At 42.2% G+C, this 18961-nt stretch overlaps 1 protein-coding gene across 6 annotated transcripts in view; it reads right to left on the bottom strand.

The window, feature by feature from the left end:
• CNOT1 (CCR4-NOT transcription complex subunit 1) overlaps positions 1 to 12037 on the bottom strand; it is a 106161-nt gene extending 94124 nt beyond the window's left edge. For 3 of the 6 annotated variants that reach the window (XM_039232616.1, XM_039232619.1, XM_039232617.1), the window contains exon 1: positions 11881 to 12037. The gene's annotated coding sequence lies outside the window, so the exon portion shown is untranslated. The remainder of the gene's footprint in view (positions 1 to 11880) is intronic. The other 3 variants (XM_039232620.1, XM_039232622.1, XM_039232621.1) reach the window with 1 other exon arrangement.
• Between the last annotated feature and the right edge of the window lie 6924 nt (positions 12038 to 18961).

The raw sequence follows: 18961 nt of genomic DNA, 5'->3' as shown, positions 1-18961 counted from the left end.
GTTTGTGGGTTCGAGCTTTGCATCGGTCTCTGTGCTGGTGGCTAGCTCAGAGCCTGGAGCCTGCTTCAGATTCTGTGTCTCCCTCTCTCTCTCTCTCTGACCCTCCCCTGCTCACGCTGTCTCCCTCTCAGAAATAAAACATTTTAAAAAATTAATAAAAAATAGCAAGTTAGAGAACACTGTGTGTTTGTTTATATCTCCTTATATATAGAGTATCCAAAATGATACAAAAATAACTATCTGAAAAGTTAGATGAAAGGAGGTAAGAAGGAAATTGAACCTTTCTTCCCTACTGAAATAGAGAAGTAATTTTCAAAGACAAAATATTAGGCCAACAAAGTTCTGCATATTCCAAGATTCTCTATACAAAATCCCTTTTGATGGAGACCCTTCACCTCACTCACTGAGCAGAAAAGAGCACAAATGGCCTGTCACTGCTATCCTTAGAAAGACATGCCATGCCTTGGCTGGTGTGAGAATCTGGATTTGGGGAAAACTAATACCCACCCCCAGAGCTAGTTAAGAGTGGCTCACTGTGCCTAAACTGTACCAAAAATGTGGTTCATGTTCAACACCTGTCTTACCTCCAGGAACCTAGAATTTTATTGTGTGACAGGCAGAAGGTGCCTATATGACAATTCCCCAATAACAATCCTAGGCACTGTGACTCTAAGGAGCTGCAGCTGCTGGACAACATTTTGCACCTATGTGCTGTCACAATTCCTTGCTGGAGGAATTAAGTGGTGTGACTCCACTGGGAAAGACACTGGGAGAGGTTCAGCTTGGAAGCATGAGTCTAGTTTCCTCAGACTTCACCTCATATGCCTTTTTCCTTTGCTGATTTTGCTTTGTATCCTTTTGCTGTAATAAATCACAGTCCTAAACAATCCCTACACACTAACCCTGCCAGTGGCCAAAATGAAATGTCTTCTGGAGGTAACGGAGACCCATTTTGTGGCTTTCTTCTCTCATGTGTATAAAACCCATCTCAGACATCTAGATTTCATCATAAAGATGATCCTGAAAGCTACATGAATTGGTTTAAGAATATATTTTAGGGAGTAAGGGAGTAGGAGAGACAAGGTAGATGCTTACCAAATCCTGTTTCCTCTTCCTGGCTAAACAGCTAGACTACATTTCTAAGCCTCTCTTGCATAGGTGTGGCCAAGTTTCCAACTTCTAGTCAATAAACGTAGGCCAAAAATGATACCAGCCACTTCTGGACCTGGTCCATAAAACCTCCTACTCATGACCCTCCGGTTTTTTCACCACCTGCCAGCTAAATAAAGAGGACTCCTTCTAGAGAAAAACAATGCCACAAGATGGAAGGAGGCTGGGTTTCTGAATTACCTCACACAAGGCAACCTTATGAACACTCTTAATGAAAGTTACCTGAGGAATCGGAGTATAAATGTTTACACTGTTAAGCCACTTGTATCTTGGGGCTGTTTTTTACATTAACCTGCTTTGGCTACTAACAGAGGACATGATCTGGTAACAATCATTTTTAGAGGCTACTTGTGACAATGTGAAAAATTAAGAGGAGGTCACAAGGAAATTTAAGATTAGAGGGAGGGGCACCTAGGTGAACTCCTGATTTCAGCTCAGGTTATGATCTCATGGTCTGAGAATGAGCCCCTCCCCCGCTCAAGCATGCTCTCTCATCTCACAAAAACAAACAAAAAAGAGTATTAGAGGGACGCCTGGGTGGCTTAGTCAGTTAAGCGTCCGACTTTCGCTTAGGTCATGATCTCGCGGTTCGTGGGTTCAAGCCCCGCGTTGGGCTCTGTGCTGACTGCCAGCTCAGGGCCTGGAGCCTGTTTCAGAGTCTGTGACTCCCTCTCTCTCTGATCCTCCCCTGCTCACGCTGTCTCTCTCTCTCTCTCCTAGAAATAAATAAAAAAACATTGAAAAAAATTTTTTTAAATAAAGAAAGTATTAGAGGGAAAGCAAAGTGAATGCACTTAAGAGAACTGCAAAGACTCTGAAACTGTGTCAATAAGCAAGAGAAATGAAGGAAAAGGAGGAGTCAAATATAGATCCACTAAGCACCTGGGTTCTACTTAGTCCTGACATGAAACAACTGCAAAGAGAAAGTTTACAAGGCAAGAAAGAAAATGAAGAATTCAATTTGGACATGACTATGAATTACAGCCTGCACCACAGCAAAGGTGAGCTACAAACAATAGATCTGGGAGTCATCAACTTATAAAAAAGACAGCCCAGGAGAACTACAGAATGAAAATAAGAGAGTCTAGAGAGAATCTTAAGGAAGCTTAGCATTTAAGGGTGGATATTTAAGGGTGGATAAAGAGGAACTCAAGAAGGGAAATGAAGAATAGCCTGAGAGGTGGAAGAAACTTAGAATGCATAATACCAGAAATCAAGCAAAGGCCGCTACTTAGCGGTAATAAGTAAAACCTACAAACAGCATCCCTAAAGAGAGCCTTAAGGATGAATCTTCACCAAATATCCATTGTGGCAGGCAGCCTCTAAAACAACCCCAACAGGGGCACCTGGGTGGCTCAGTCGGTTAAGCGTCCGACTTCGGCTCCGGTCACGATCTCACGGTTCATGGGTTCGGGCCCCACGTCAGGCTCTGTGCTGACAGTTCAGAGCCTGAGGCCTGCTTTGGATTCTGTGTCTCCCCCTCTCTCTGACCCTCCCCTGCTCACACTGCCTGCCTCTCTCTCTCTCTCTCAGAAATAAATAAAACATTAAAAAAATTTTTTTCAACAACCCAACAATCCCTAAAATGTCTATCCTTATGTAATACCCTCTCCTTACAAGGGGGCTGGACCTTAAGTGTGGCTTCAAAAGAAGAAAATAATCATTTCCAAGAGTAAGTTACAAAAAGACTGGCTTCTGTCTTGTTTACCTCTGAGCCTGTGCTCTAAGAAAAGCAAGCTGCCACGCTGTAAGTAACCCTATGGAGAAAACACATGTGGCAAGCAACTGATGTCTCCCAACCAAGAGCAAGAATTTGAAGCCAGCCAAATGCCACGAGTGTGCTTGTAAGATCTCTCCACCTTCCCAGCCTTGAGATGACTGCAGCCTGTGAATACCTGCACTGCAACTCTGTGAAAGACACGGAGCCAGAAGCACCTAGCCAAGCTGTGCCTATATGAAATAAAGAACAAGAAAGGTTAAATAGCTAAACTTGGGGGTATTTTGTCATGCAGCAATTGATAACTAATATACCTATAGTCTGTGTAAATCAAGGGGGAAAGACCTTTTTTTTTTTAAAGCTTATTTTGAGAGAGAAAGAGAGCACGTGGGGAGGGGCAGAGAAAGAAGGAGAAAGAGAATCCCAAGCAGGCTCCGCACCATCAGCATAGAGCCAGGCACAGGGCTCGATCCCACAAACCAGGAGATCATGAACTGAGCTGAAATCAAGAGTTGGATACTTAAACAAGACACCCAGGTGGCCCCATGTGGGAAAGATTTTAAAAGGTATAGTTGGCAGTATATCAAAAGTACATAAAAATTATAAATTATCAGAAATAGCAACTAAATGATCATTGATAACCTTCAAGAAGAAAGTTAGTGGCTACCAACACTTCTCCATAAAGGAGATGATGCATCAGGTAATAAGACCAGCACCAACTTCAAGCCCTAGCCCCTCCAAAACCTCCTAAACCACTTCAGATCATCTACAGGCAAATCTGCTAATCTATCTCCCCTCCTCTTCAATATCTATGCTGCACTATAAAATTAGGGACGCCTGTCTCTGGGAGCTGATACAAAGGATAATAAACATGAAACAATAGTGGACAGTGTGATTAAATTAAAATAAATTTTAATGTTTATTTTTGAGAGAGAGGGAGAGACAGCATGAGCACAGGCAGGGGAGGGGCAGAAAGAGAGGGAGATACAGAACCCCAAGCAGGCTCCAGGCTCTCAGCTATCAGCATAGAGCCCGATGTGGGGCTTGAACCCACAAACCATGCAATCATGACCTGAGATCATGACTGAGCCACCTAATGCAGAGGCCAATGCAGGCTCGATCCCAGGACCCTAGGATCATGAACGGAGCTGAAACCAACCAACACTCAACCAACTGAGCCACCCAGGCGCCCCTCCTAAAACATTGTGAAATGTGTAAGACTGGGATAGCCACTGGCACACAATGAGAATTAGAGATGAAATAAACATCACACAAAGGACAGTATCACCACCAAAGAATTATCCTGCCCAAACACCAACAGTGCCTTGCTGAGAAAAAGGCTTTTGCATCCACTTTCTGTAAGGTGACCCCTAGATATGAACACCTCAAGTCTGGCTTTCCACAAAGTTAACAAAGCCAAGCACAACTGAAATTCATCAGATGATAATAGTGTATCGCTGGGTTGTCTGGGCGGCTCAGGTCATGATCTCATGGTTCGTGGGTTTGAGCGGCGCATCGGGCTCTGTGCTGACAACTATTTCAGAGCCTGGAGCCTGTCATCAGATTCTATATCTCCCTCTCTCTCTGACCCTCCTCTGCTCGCACTGTCTGACTTTCAAAAATAAATAAAAAACATAAAAAAGAAATAGTGTATCCCTTTTGTATAGTGGCTACCACAAGTTATCAGCTTATTCATTGTATGTACTAACCTAGTCAATTATTTGTTGAGTACTGACTATGTGTCAGGCATTTAAGATATATCAGTGAACAGACATAAACATATTCCTGCATTCCCACTGGAGGTGAGAAACAGTAATCATTAGAAATTATGAAACATGTTAGAAGATGCTAAGTACTATAGGAAAAAAAATATCAAGGTAAAAGTGAACCAAACAGAAGATAGGAGGTTTGCAAATTAAGTTTTCTGACAGTGGTCAGAGTGAGCCTTATTGAGACAGAAGTCTTTGAGCAGACCTGAAGGAGTTGAGGGGTGTAGCCATGCACATATCTGAGAGAATGTTCCAGGCAGAAGGATCAATCAGTTGGTGCGAAGGCTTCCTAAGAGTGCATGACATGTGAAAGGCAAAGCAAGGAGGCCAAGGGTACGTGAAGGAAACCAATGGGGGGACAGGGATGATAAGCTGGAGGGAAATGGAGAATACCTGAGGAGCTATAGAGCAGAGTTAAATTCTGTAGGTAATGAAAGGACTCTGGCTTGGAGGGCCTGGGTGGCTCAATCAGTTGGGCATCCTACTTCGGCTCAGGTCATGATCTCACTGCCCTGGAGTTCGAGCCCTCCGCTGGGCTCTGTGCAAACAACTCGGAGCCTTGGAGCCTGCTTCAGAGTCTGTCTCCATCTCTCTGTCCTTCCCCTGTTCACACACTCTCTCAAATATAAAAAATAAAACATGAAAAATTTTTAAAAAGAAAAGACTCTGGCTTTTATGAAAGACAAATGGAGAATCAATGGATGGATCTGCACAGAATGACATGACTTTTAAAATACATCATTCTAGATGATGAACTGAGAACTACAGGGAAGCCAGGGCAAAAACAAGGTAGATAAGAATAGCACATTAAGAGAGAATTAGTCACTGAAACCCAACACAGAAGAACTCTACAAAGTTGTATATAAATAAGCCAAAACTAAGTTAGTATATCAAGCTATCACACCAATGTTTTGTTGTTGCCAGAGAACTTGAGAGCTTACAGATTCAGGCATGACTAAATACTTTCACATAATTTCTACATTTTACATTTAGATGGACAACCTCAACTTCTGTAATCTTTGGTATATTTGTCTGAAAAGGGAAGGGAATATTCTTTTTTTTTTTTTTTTTTTTTTTAAAGATTCTTTTTTTTTTTTTTACACAACATGGTGTTTGAACCTACAACCCTGAGAGATCAAGAGTTACGTTCCTTCACTGGGCCAGCCAGGGACCCCTTTTTTGTTAACATTATCTTATATATTTCTTTACATCTAGATGATAGATAAATTTTTCTAAGTAATCTCTACACCCAACATGGGGCTTGAATTCATGACCCCAAGATCAAGAGTCACAGGCTCTATCAACTAAGCCAACCAGTTGCTTTAGGAAAGGGGAATATTCTTAAAATAACCATGTCGTAACAGTGGGCATATAGATGGTAGACTTAACTCTCCATTATCCAAACTAAAGAGTGAAAAACAAGTGTGACTAATCCAATCATGGACATCCCAAAATTATGTATTACAAAGTTCAGAGAAGCCTAATATTAAACGTTTGGTGGTTTTTTTTTTTTTTTTGGTGACAAGATGACAAGGGATAAGGAAATATCCAATGACATGATGGTCAACAAATAGTAAATAGGTGTGAAATGAGATAATAATAAATGGGACACGAACTAACTTGTTTCCTAACCATGCCACTTTACACAAGCAATTTTACTCAATTCAACAGAATCTTAAGGATGTTAAAGAACATTTAACATCCGCTTGTGAATAGTTTCAGAATTTTACAGGACTTAATCCAATCCATACATTAGCATAGTTTGAGATACTGTTAATGTTAGCAAATGAATCCTTATTTTTTTTAAAGCAAGCTCTTCACCCAATGTAGGGCTTGAACTCATGACCATGAGACCAAGAGACCCATGCTCTACAGACTGAGCCAGCCCCAGGCACCCCCCCCCAAAAAATCTCTATTTTTTTTTGAAACTGAGAAAGTGGAGAAGCAGAAAAGTACACCTACTCCAAACTCAGAAAGGAATCAAGTTTTTGACTTGGAATCAGTTGAATATTCAGAAGCATCTTCCTACGAGTACCTGCAAAATTATAAAGCTATGTAGTATATAATATACTCGATTACTAAAAGATAACGGAGTATCCTTCATAGAGCTACTTTAAAAATAACTACACCAAGACAAAACTTACTCATACATTTGTTAGAATTCAATTTACAGTGCTGAAGAACATTTAAAACCTAAGTCCCTCCCCATCCTTTGGAGGTCTTAACAGAATTGCTAGTTAAGTTAGAGGTTAAATAATGACCACTCACAATAACTCCAACAGAAAAGACCACGTTTTTGTCAGACTAGAATTTTCTATTTTTACACTGAAGAAAAGAAAAACTCAAATCCTTTGTCTTGTCCTTCAAAACCTGACTGGGAAAAAAAAATCTATTTGCTTTCATCACAACTAAGAAAATCTTATCCAAATACACGTTAGTGGTATCTCACAATATATGTATGTCAAGCCATTACATTCTTTTTTTTTTTAATGTTTTTATTATTTATTTCTAGGAGGGAGAGAGAGAGAGAGAGAGTGAGCAGGGGAGGGTCAGAGAGAGAGGGAGTCACAGACTGAAACAGGCTCCAGTCTCTGAGCTGGCAGTCAGCACAGAGCCCGACGCGGGGCTCGAACCCACGAACTGCGAAATCATGACCTAAGCGAAAGTCGGACGCTTAACCGACTAAGCCACCCAGGCGCCCCTAAGCCATTACATTCTAAATATAAAACTTATATACTCTACATATAAAACTTACACAATTGTGTGTCAATTATGTCAACAAAACGGGAAAATCACGTATTAGGAGTAAAGGAAAAATTTCCCTTGGTAATTAATTACCTAAGAAACAGTTTAATTCTAGATACTAGAATTAGTATTTTTTTAAGTCGATTTATTTATTGTGTGTGTGTGTGTGTGTGTGTGAGAGAGAGAGAGAGAGCACGCGCGCGCGCCCCGAGCAGGCTCCCCAATGTCAGCAGAGATCAATGTGGGGTTCACACTCACAAACCATGAGATCATGACCTTAGCCAAAACCAAGAGTCAGATGCTTAACCAATGGGGCCACCCAGGCACCCCTAATTCTATAGAATTATTGTTAATAGACATAGTATGATGTGCTAAACTCCAATTTACTCCATGAAAGTGAAATCCTGAACTACCAATCAACCTCCAGAGATTTTAATTGTGCGATGATCAACATTCTTTCAAAAACCAAATGACTGACCACATAGATGATGCTCACTTTTTTGAAGAACAAATTCACAGGTCTCTTTTGCTTGAACTGAACTCAAGCAGAGTGTGAAAATTACAGAATGAACACTAGGGTAGAGTAGGAAAACCTGTTCTGACCTTAAAGTAAGTCACCTTACTTTCCTCAGCTTCAATTTCCTAAAGGATGATACCATAATTCTGTATGACCAGCTTTCAAAGTTTAACCATCTAAAAGATGTCAACAAGACTGTGCAAAAAAAAATTCTCTATAAATCTTCTGAAGTGTAACAAGCATTTTTCATTTACAATTCAGGGCAATTACATTATTTGTGGGGAAGGGGAGATTCCTTACCCACTATAAAATGCGGTAGAAAACTTACTGTAAGGCAAAAAAGCATATGCTACAGGTAAGTGAAACTAGCCAAGAGGTATATAAGAAATCAATTTTGCTTAGGAAAATCAGGGAGAAGATTTATACACACAATATATTTATGTTTGAACTGAAATGATGGAAATTTTGGTAGATACAAACAATGACATTCCAGATAAAAGGGGCAAAGATATATTCAGGAACCACTGTATAAGTCTTTTGACTACAGCATAAGACAGTAATAGGATGCCACAGGTAGGGAGGGATCAATGTTTACACAGCTCTAGGCCAAGGGATTTGAAGGACTTTGGAGCAGAGGATGCCTATTTTCAAACCAATGATTTGGGAGGCAATTTGGGCATAAAGAATTCACTGTATTCCTGGAATCATTTACACCTGGAATGTACTTACGTGTTACTTATGTAATAAAAACAAACAATAAACAAATCATAGGGGCAAAGACAGTGGAGATTAGTTAGAAAGCTAGTGCAAAAAAGACAAAATGGGGTGCCTGGCTGGCTCAGTTGCTGGAGCACGGGACTCATGATCTTGGGGTCATGAGTTCGAGCCCCACGTTGGAAGTAGGAGGGTAGAGGATGAAGGAGGGAGAGAGGGAGGGAGAGAAAAAGACAGAGAAAAGGTCTGAAACAAAGGGATAACTATGTAGACTATGATTAGTCTACATAAAAATTTAAAACATTACATTTCAAAAATATGAGCTATAACTCCAAGGTGACAAACTTTCAAACTAATTATCTGTGAAAGGGAAAATGCTGAGCTCTTGAGGAGGATTAAGAACAGTAAGATGATGTCTTTTGAAATACAACTTCATTCCCTTTTATAGTTTATATAATTAGTCCGACAATACATATACAAAAAAAACACATCTCCTGCAAACCATTAACATCGCATTCAACATTTTAGGAATTTCCACCTAACAAATGTTAACAAAATTAACAAAGACATTTTATCCCGAAGATTTCTGCTGAGCTTTCCAGCATTAAACACAAAAATACATTTCTTAAATCTATACTAAACACTTCCTAAGGCTGCATTTCCTTCAAATCTCAACAGTTTCAGATTAAGTCTACATCTCTAATTACTGACTTTTCAAACAGTGGTTTCAATGAACAATGTGTTTTATTTGCTTTGTCACATCCTTACAAATGTATGAGTGAAAAGTACATTAAAATAGTGTGTACATATAAGGTGCTAAAGGTTTTGGGCCCATTTTAGCTTTGAAACATGCTTCTCAAAAACTGTGTGCAAACAGAAAGGAACTGTAGGATTTTTCTATGTATAAGGTCTTAAAATAAGACTCAGTGGGATACCATTTTGAAAGGTCCCAGCAGGAAGTTCAGTTTGGTCACAGGGCCATTTAAGAAGTGCTTCAGCTAATATCTTTAAATGACTTGAAAGTTAGTTTTGTACTTTAATAAAGTATACCAAGTTCATAAAATATAGCATTTCAAAATGGCAGGCTATTATTTTTGTTCATTTGAGAAGTATAAACATCAAAATTTAGTGTCTTAAATGATGTGTGAGCATTCAATTAAAATTATTATAAGGACAGATTACCTTCCATAGCATTGAGTGCCAAAGATTTGTTACCTCATGGAATGAAATAAAAATTCAAGTTCATCAATTTAGGCTGGTTAAAAAGAAAGCTTTTCATAAGTAAGTCAGAATCTAACAAAAAACATACTTAGAAAAAAAAAGCAACATGCAAGGATAAATATGAGCTTAGTCTTTAAGCATGTCTTGAAGAGATAGCAAGCATCTCCTCTCCTGTCCTCACACAGTAGTTCGTTTTTAAATACACAACCCAAAGTTAGAAGGATGTCACAGAACTTAGCCTGACCAGATTCCATGTTGAAGAGACCGGGATGTAAACGCCCAATATAAAGTTACAGACTAGAGAGAAAAAGCTAAGCTAATCCATTTGAGTTAGGAACTAAGAGCATTTCAGTTAAGTTCCACCAGGATGCCACAAAACCCTGCCTTAAAACTTCTAAGGTTACAATCTTAGGCAAAAAAGGGCAATGCTTTCAGTTATTGATGATCAAGTCTTTGTGCTTGGATTCCAATGAAGGACTTGGGACCCACACTTGTTGAAAAGGGACCAACCCTCTCAACTTTCAACAAGTTTAATCAACATGCTACCATTTCAGTGAAAGTACAACTAGATGCCTAAAACTCTATGTATCCTCAGTTCATTTTCTACTTAGACAAGGTAACGATTTGCAGTGTCCTAAAACAAGATTATTTAAACTGTTACCACAGTATTAATAGCTAAAACACCATGCTGCCCCAATCTTTGGAAAGGTAGGAATGTCAACCTGAGTACAGATTTACTAACAGATTATTTGTTCTTAATCTGTTTGACCTGCTTTCTAATTTTTTACTTGTCCTCCCATTTTTTTCATCTTTGTATCCCTATACCTACCAAATGGATTATCACTAGGGCAATGTTCAAAATCCCTCCCCCCCCGCCAAAGGTACTCAATTATTTTGACTCAATTATTGACTGTTAAAATAAATCTCTCACGGCAACAGAATTACAGAGAAATAAGGCGAGAAATTAAGCATCGTTACGCAGCTTACAGCGAGAAAACAGGCTTTTTACTGGAGTCCTAAGAAATGTGACGTTTGATTGGGTGGCTTGAGGAGAAGTTTCCATTTCAAAGTTTATTTTAAACGCAGCATTTCCAAACCCACAGATATCAGGCATCTCTTTTAAACACACACACACACACACACACACACACACAAACTACAAATCCTACTCCTGGCGGAAGTAATTCTGTGTGAGGCCAGGTGGGTGAACTCTGCAGAGAGACTGGTAACGAGTGAGAGTATTTTGCGTGCGGCCTGAAGCAGCCTCTCCGAGACCTGCAGGAAGGAAATCTCTGCCCAGCATCGAGGCCTACAAACATCCAGCTCACTAGGGGGGCACTTCCCACGGGAGAGCCGAACCCGCCGCCACAGCACAGACACTCCGGAGAAAGTCTGAGCTGAGCGCCCCGGCGCGCGAGTGGAACAAAACCTGTGGCAAGAAGTAATGAGGAAGTGCTGGCTCCCGCCTGCCCCTCCCACCGGCGGACACCCGAACCACCAGGGGTTTGACAACGTGCTGGGGGCAGCGGGAGTGGGACTGCCAGCTCCGGGTCGACCAGAAAGAACCGGGACCCTCGCCTCTGGAACTAGGCCTCGGGGGCCGGAGCCCGCTACACCCGTCCGGAAGCCCCGAGAGAAAGGGGCAGTTGAGGAGCTCGTGGGGTCCGAGGAGGGTGCAGCCCGCGCGAAGCGAGGCCCAGCCGCCGGAATTGCCGCCACCGCCGCCCTCAGAGCCTCCAGGCCCGGACCGGGGACCACCCCGGGGCTCACCCGGCGCTCTGCCGTGCGCTCCGGGAAGCCTGCGCCCCGACCTTTTCTCTTCAGAGCCCAAAGAGTCCGCGAGCCGTGGGAAGAGTCCGCCCGCTCCCGCCTCGCCACTTCCCCGTCCCGACTGCCCCTCGCTCCGCGGAGCTCCGGGAAACGCTCCCAATGGCCCCTGGACCACCCCATTCCCTCGTCCACCGGCGCTCGCGTTCCGTAGCTGACACCGCCAGCCGGCCACAGCCCCCGACCCCGGCCCGCCTCACCTCAGGCGGCTCCGGCAGCGCTGGACACAGGAAACTCCTGAGTCCTCGACTCCGGCTCTCCTCGACCCCCTCTTCGGTTAACTCCGCTTGTTTCTCTACAAAATGGCGCCGGAGGTCGCGCGCTCACGTCGCGGCCTTTCCCCTCCCCGTTCCCATTTCATCATTCGCTGCCCGCCCGAGGAGGGATGCCCCCAGCACCAGCCAATGATCGTACCCAGCTCGTGGCTCCCGCCCAATCACCGTGAGGTGCCCGCGGATTTAAACCAATCACACACTATCACTTGCAGAAGTCAAGGAAGAAACCAGGCTCCTGCTAGCAACTACCAATCCCGACTCCTACTTCGCGGGTTTTGGCCAATTGCCGCTCACCCGTCCCTGGGGACTGGAGTCGGCGCTCTCGCGCCTGCGCACGAGAGAAAGACCAATGGGGAGACGCAGATAACTTCGATTTGGGGCTTCAGAGACTTCCCACCTGCCCTCGAGGTCTTCCACCAATAAGGGCCTGGGATTGCCTCTGAGAAACAATAAATAAGGGAGGGGGCCCACAAACCCTCACCTCCCTGCGCGGGAACTACTTTGAGTTAGGGTAAAACACTCCCCCCCCACCCCCCGCTCTCCTTTCTCTTTCGAAGTGTCAAGTCCGGCACGCTGCGGGGCTACGTTCCGCTCCCCTCGCGTCCCTTCGGCTGGGAACGCCAGCTAGCCAGAAGCGAGCCAGACTGTAACGAGTGATGGCGCTTTGCCTTCTGGGATATGTAGTCGTCCCTCGCCCGCGCGCCCCATTCCTGTCGCAAAAGTATCGCGTCTTTTTGCGTCATTGACTGCGTCTAGGAGAGCAGTGCGTGCTGGAGAATGTAGTCTCCTATTTGGTCCTAATTTGCCTCACTCTCATCAGAACTTTGTTTTCTATCTAGTTCTGCCGACTGAAGAAGGGACCTCTTACAGAGACCTAGGAAGCTAAAGCTTCTCTTTTTGGCTTATGCCCTGTAATAGGTAGCAGAAGGGCTCTCAGGGGAAAAAGGATAGGAACGTATCTTTGGCTGCGATTTATCTGTAGCAGACTATAAGATTTTATAGTCACCTGTTCCCAGACAAAGGTGGGAGGACCGGGAAGGAAGCGTTGAGTGGTTGGTTTTTGCTACCTTTGGAAAAAAAGATCCATCCTCCTCAACACTCCCTCCTAAGCTAGACTTGTCTCTTAGCCATCTGTTTCATACTACCCTTTGTGTCCAAAAATACTTTTAAAAATTTAGATAAAAACACTTCACATAAAATTTTTCATCTTTATGTATCATATTAACTATTTTTAATATGCTGTACAGTAGTGCATACTGTCATACAACTGATCTCTAAAACCTTTTCATTTTGTAAAACTGAAACTCTATACCAGTTGAACAACTCCTAATTTACCCCCTCCAGTCCCTGACAACCACCATTCTACTTTCTGTTAAGAGTTTGACTACTTTAGATATCTTACATACGTGGAATCATGCAGTATTTGTCTTTTTGCAGTTGACCTATTTCACTTAGCATAATGTCCTAAAAATACTTTTTGACATCTGCCTTTCCTTGGTTGGAGGCCAACACTTTTCAGCAAACATTTACTCATTGTCTTTTGTTTTCAAGCAACTGTATGAAACTCAGGACTCCACGTGCAGCAAGGGCAAGGACTGTTTCAGTCTCCTTTATTGTTGTATTCCCAGCACCTAGCACAGTACCTAGCACATGGTAGACACACAAACAAGTAAATGCTGAAAAATCAGAAAGCAAAGGAATAGACTTATAACATTACAATGTTAGTGGTAAAACACCCCTTAAACAGATCAAGGATGAGGAATAAATCTTTGTATACAGCGATGCTGTATAAAATTGCTAAAACCTCTGTGGATAGCATTTTGACCAAGTTTATCAAAATTGAAAATGCATAAGCCCACTAACCCAGTAATTTCATGTCTAGGAATTACACGTGGATATTGCAAATTTGTACAGATACGACTATGTAAAGATTAACTGACACACTGTTTATGGGGGCCTCTCAAAATTGGAAACAATAGAAAACAGGTTAAACAAATGTTTGCTACATTCATACAATGGAATACTATTTAGTTTGTGAAAAAAATAAGGCAAACCTATATGTACTTCAATGAAAGGATTCCAAAATTTATTGTTTTTTAAAAAGTTTTTAATGTTTATTTTTGAGAGAGACAGAAAGTGAGTGGGGGAGGAGCAGAGAAAGAGTGAGACATAAAATCCGAAGCAGGCTCTAAGCTATCAGCACAGAGCCTAATGCAGGGGTCAAAACACAAGATCACTACCTGAGCAGAAGTCGGATGTTCAACCGACTGAGCCACCCAGGAGCCCCCCAAGATTTATTGTTAAATTTTAAATGGTGAGCCTGAGTGGCTCAATCAGTTAAGTGTCCGACTTTGCTCAGGTCATGATCTCTCGGTTTGTGGGTTCGAGTCCAGCGTCGGGCTCTGTGCTGACAGCTAGCTCAGAGCCTGGAGCCTGCTTCAGATTCTGTATCTCTTTCTCGCTCTCTGACCCTCCCCTGCTCACTCTATCTGTCTCTCAATCTCTCTCTCAGAAATAAATAAAAACATTTTTAAAAAATTTTTAAAGGTGTTGAATAGAAAAAAATAGCGCAATCAGTGTTATCATCTGTGTAGGAAAAAATAACTGTCTATATTTACATATAACTGAATGCATAAAAAAAAAAAAGGATTGGAGAGGTGTCTGGGTGGCTCACTTGGTTGAGCATTTGACTCTTGATACCTGCTCAGGTCATGATCTCATGGTTCCTAAGATCAAGCCCCACATCGGATCCCCTCTCTCCTCTCCCTCTCTGCCTCATCCGCTTGGGTGCTCGCTCGCTCTCTCTCAAAATAAATAAATAAACATTTTTTTTAAAAAGGCATGAAAAGGTACACCTCCCTACCAAAATGACACCAGCAGTTATCCCTGGGGAGGGAAGTAAAATGAAGAAGGGTAAAGGGGACTTTTGCTTTTTATTCTCTATATTACCACACTATTTGAACTGTTCACGAAGAGGATGTATTCATGTCTTATTTGTGTAACTTAAATTTTTTCTGTTTTTATTTTTTTTTTAAACTTTTTTTTTATTTTTTTTTAATGTTTTATTTATTTCTAGGAGAGAGAGAGAGACAGCGTGAGCAGGGGAGGGTCAGAGAGAGAGGGAGTCACAGACTGAAACAGGCTCCAGGCTCCGAGCTGGCAGTCAGCACAGAGCCCGACGCGGGGCTCGAACCCACGAACCGCGAGATCATGACCTAAGCGAAAGTCAGACGCTTAACCGACTAAGCCACCCAGGCGCCCCTAAATTTTTTCTGTTTTTAGAAGAGACTACGTGATACCCATAAAGGTCAACTATCTAAGGTCAGCTCTGTAATTTTACAATTAGTTCAGACCTCAAACATAGATCTCCTAAAATAAGATGAATTGAAAGAAAACTGAGTTGCCTTTCTCCACTTTAGCCTGTCTGTGCCAGAAAAATGGTTTGCTACTTGATACTGAGGCTGTTCCAGGACATTCTTAAAGCCCACTACATGGGCTCTCTGCTGACAACTCAGAGCCTGGAGCCTGCTTTGGATCCTGTGTCTCCCTCTCTCTCTGCCCCCTCTGCCCCTTCTATGCTCATGCTCTGCCTCTCTGTCTCTCAAAATAAATAAACATTAAAAATTTAAAAAAAAAAAAAAAAAGCCCACTGCAGTCCCTCCCCTGGGACTACATCTATACCCCTCTGAAGATTGGACCTGCCTTGAGCACTTAGTCAAGTACCTGAGGGATTCACACAATAGCCTGGAGATCAAAGTCCTTCAACTGTGTGTTGTCAAGGATTCTGGGTGGCTTCCATCCCTACTAGAAAGTAGAGAAACTTATAGAATGTTTACCAACTGTAAGAGGTAAAGGAGATTCACCTGGTGTACCTTTTTCATTTTACTGAAAAACATAGTAGGAAATCATGCCCAAACTATTGTACTAGAGACCTTCACAAAGGATTCACTGAATCACTCAGCAATTACGTGTCCTAAGGTTCAAAACGTATTTAGATACAGGACCTTCAGCCCGCTGTTAATTACTTACCTGGCCTCTTTCCTCAGCCTTCTTCTGATCCTTCACCCCCCAATTAATCATGCATCCCAAGCTCTGGAAGAATTTTACAAACTCTTTTCATTGTTTCCCTAAATAGCCTGGAGGAGGAAACCTAAGTGTCAGGAAACAAAAACCTGCACTGAATTGGGTTGCAATCAATTGAGGTGAATTTACCTAGAAGACAAAGGACTTTAAGATCTGTGCAACCTCTATATGTTTAGGTGCTTGGAAGAAAAGTGAGCAAAAATACAAGACTTATTACTTCACGCTCCTGTTTTTCAGTCCCATTTATCAGACGATTCAGTAAATTCAATTTACAATAGTGTGGACCACCTGACGATTCTCTGTCCTATCCAGCGACTCCCTGACAACCTAATCCTAAATTCTGATCGCCCTCCAGCTCCTGAATCCCTAAGCACTCACACTTTGGTAATACTTTGGTGGCTCTACCCTGAGGGCAGTGTGTTCAGGGAAGCACACTCCAAGAAACTCACTAAGAAATTCTGAAACTCAAGTCCTAAACCAGGCCTAACTTTCTATCTATCCCTAACTTTCTATGTAAACTTGGGAAGGTCATTCCCTTCCCTGGACCTTTTCTTTCCTTCTTCACTACTCTGAGGATATTAGACAAGATTGTGTGGCTCCCCAGTTGTGTACTTTTGACTCCTAAAAAGCCAAGGACCTACTGTGGGGCGTTGGAATTCTTACATGTCCATAGGTTTCTTTGATCAACCAATATATTCTAAAGTACAACTTCACATGCCTTAGTATACCTAACTTTACATGCTTTAATCCCTACCTCAGGACCCTGTGAGGTAGGGATTAAGTTATTTATCCTGTGTTACAGGTCATAAAACTGAGACTTAGAGAGGTTAAGTCACTTTGCAGGAGGTCACATACTTAGTCAATGACAGAGCAATTGCTGAAACCCAACCCGTCTGATTTCAGAGCTCATATTCTGAGGCATCATCACACTCTTAGTTGTTGTTTGGAAAACCCCTGTCCAGGTAACCTCCCAGCCGTAATGTTTAATGGTCCATTAGCAACAAGATATTTTCCAAACCAAAAAAAAGGTGATATATAATCTGACAGGGTGTTATAAACTAGTGATACAAGTCCTGAAAATACTGCTGTGTGTTTGGTGTTTTCCTGTTGAGTTTGCATTTGAATTCTTAGATTCTCTTCACAGGAAATTTGTTTAGGACTGTGTAGGAGCTTCTCACCTAATTTAAGGTTGTTAATTCCCCATCTCTTTTCATGAAAGAACTCAGAAGAAGCTAGGAAGCAACAGGAAAGGCCACACAGCATGTCCTCTGGTTCGTGGATACTTTAGAATTATCTAAGTGGATGCTTGCAAACAAATTAGGGCAGGTCTAAGAAATATGCCTGGGCCGCAGGCCGATGAGTGAAATTTAGGACAACTGGTAGAACTCTGAGCCAGACAAAGTCAGTGACTCTGCTCTAATTTTCTGTGTCTTCCCTGATTACAGACCTGATAACTGAAGTGACTGCCTGTAAGCTAGACTTTTAGCTCAAACTCTACCCATATGGGCGCCTGCCTTGGCAGATAGTTCATTTTGTATTACAGACTTCTCAGGGCACTATCTCAGCCCCAACTTAGACTTAACTTTTTTTCATATTTATAATCACTTAAAAAAATTTTTTTTAATCCAAGCTAGTTAACATACAGCGTTATAATGGTTTCAGGTAGACTTAACATTTTACCTAACATTTATCTCTGCTATCATTTCAGGGACCTTAGAGATAGAAACCTGAACAGAGTCCTGAACAGGAGGAGTAGGCAGTAAATTGGGGATTGTCATCCAAACTCCTCTTCAGCACTCCATACTTCCCTCTCTAGGGTATAAGTCCATCAAAAATTTAATCTCTTCCAAATACAGCCAGGCCTCCTAGATGGCCATCTTCTTGATGTAACCTTGCATGGTAGCAGAGGCAAGGGAACTCTCTGGGATCCTTTTTATAAGAACAGAAATCTCATTTGTAAGTGCTCCACCCTCATGGCCTAATCATTTCCCAAAGGCCCCACCTCCTAATATCATCACATTGGGATAGCAATATGTTTACTTGTATTTTAGGCTGTTTAATTTTTAGGCATCTGCTTCAGCATGGTGATTGGCTCATAGGAGGTGTTCTATAAATATGGAATAAATGAATGGCTCTTCTTATTTTACCTTTTTTTCTAAAGTTTATTTTTGAGAGAAAGACAGAGTGTGAACAGGGGAGGGGCAAAGAGAGAGAGAAAGGAAACACAGAATCTGAAACAGGCTCCAGGCTCTCAGCTTCAGCACAGAGCCAGATGTGGGGCTCGGACTCTGAATGGTGAGATCATGACCTGAGCCGAAGTCAGAGGTTTAACCGATTGAGCCACCCAGGTGCTCCTGAATAACTTTTGAAGAGAATCAACTCCAGAGAATCATTTCTTTTTAATAGGCTGTTGATCATATACAACATCTAATCTTGCTATCTTGGTACAGATAGACAAACAGATAGACAAATAGATACATCTGTTCAAAAGCAGGGGGTGGGAGGCGTAGGTAGAGGTATGGAGAAGTGGCTTTCAAAGTTATCTTTAAGTGAGAAAGCCTCTCAAAGTGCAACTTGTGTTAAGGTTTATTTTTTCTAAATCACTGTTAAGAATTTAATCCCACCCATCAGTTCTAGGAGTCAGGATATGAGCCAGAGGAGGTTTCCTGTCACTTTGCAGATGTGAAAAAAGAGACTCAGAAGAGTTTAGTGACTCTATCAAGGTCAAGTAGCAAATCAGGGGCAGGACCTTCACTGGAACCCAGCAGCTTCTGGAGACTTCAAGGAGCACACAACTGTCCATCTTTTTCACACAGACCTTTTTTGTCTTGCCCCCTTTCCTCCTCCCAGATCTCACTATATGGGTGATAGCAGCACAGAGCTTTGGAGAAGGGCAGTGAGAATACATGGAAGGGGAGGCACC

This window comes from Hyaena hyaena, unplaced genomic scaffold (genome assembly GCF_003009895.1).
Source record: "Hyaena hyaena isolate Hyena2069 unplaced genomic scaffold, ASM300989v1 scaffold_68, whole genome shotgun sequence".
Classification (NCBI taxonomy): Eukaryota; Metazoa; Chordata; class Mammalia; order Carnivora; family Hyaenidae; genus Hyaena; species Hyaena hyaena.
Note: the sequence above shows the minus strand (reverse complement) of the source record. Positions and strands in the feature narration are given on the sequence as shown.